The sequence below is a fragment of the Chiloscyllium plagiosum genome, chromosome 18, assembly GCF_004010195.1.
Source record: "Chiloscyllium plagiosum isolate BGI_BamShark_2017 chromosome 18, ASM401019v2, whole genome shotgun sequence".
NCBI classification, from domain to species: domain Eukaryota; kingdom Metazoa; phylum Chordata; class Chondrichthyes; order Orectolobiformes; family Hemiscylliidae; genus Chiloscyllium; species Chiloscyllium plagiosum.
Genome location: NC_057727.1, coordinates 43,471,504 through 43,472,527, shown reverse-complemented (window position 1 = coordinate 43,472,527; position 1,024 = coordinate 43,471,504).

The following is a 1,024-nucleotide window of genomic DNA, read 5'->3' as shown; positions in this document are numbered from 1 at the left end:
TCCCACCCACAGCTTCCAACCTCATAGTCCGGGAACCCTGCACTGCCTGGTTCTACCTCCTTCCCAAGATCCACAAGCCTGACCACCCTGGCCGACCCATTGCCTCAGCATGCTCCTGCCCCACTGAACTCATCTCTACCTACCTCGGCACTGTCCTATCCTCCCTAGTCCAGGAACACTCCACATTCGCTCGAGACACTAACCACGCCCTCTACCTCCTCCAAGACTTCTGTTTCCCCGGCCCCCAATGCCTCATCTTCACCATGGATATCTAATCCCTCTACACCTCCATCCGCCATGACCAGGGCCTCCAAGCCCTCCGTTTTTTCCTCTCCAGACATCCCCAACTGTACTCTTCCACCGACACTCTCATTCGTTTGGCCGAACTGGTCCTCACCCTTAACAATTTCTCCTTTGAATCCTCCCACTTCCTCCAGACCAAAGGGGTAGCCATGAGCACACGTATGGGCCCCAGCTATGCCTGTCTCTTTGTTGGCTACGTAGAGCAGTCGATCTTCGGTAATTACACCGGCACCACTCCCAACCTCTTCCTCCGCTACATTGATGACTGCATTGGCGCCACCTCGTGCTCCCGCGAGGAGGTTGAGCAATTCATCAACTTCACCAACACATTCCACCCTGACCTTAAATTTACCTGGACCATCTCCGACACCTGGCTCCCCTTCCTGGACCTCTCCATCTCCATCAGTGACGACAGACTTGACACTGACATTTTCTACAAACCCACCGACCCACAGCTACCTGGATTACACCTCTTCCCACCATACCTCTTGCAAAAATGCCATCCCGTATTCCCAATCCCTCCGCCTCCGCCGTATCTGCTCCCAGGAGGAGCGGTTCCACCATAGAACACACCAGATGGCCTCCTTCTTTACAGACCGCAATTTCCCTTCCCACGTGGTTAAAGATGCCCCCCAACGCATCTCATCCACATCCCGCAATTCCGCCCTCAGACTCAACCCCTCCAACCGCAACAAGGACAGAACGCCCCTGGTGCCCACCT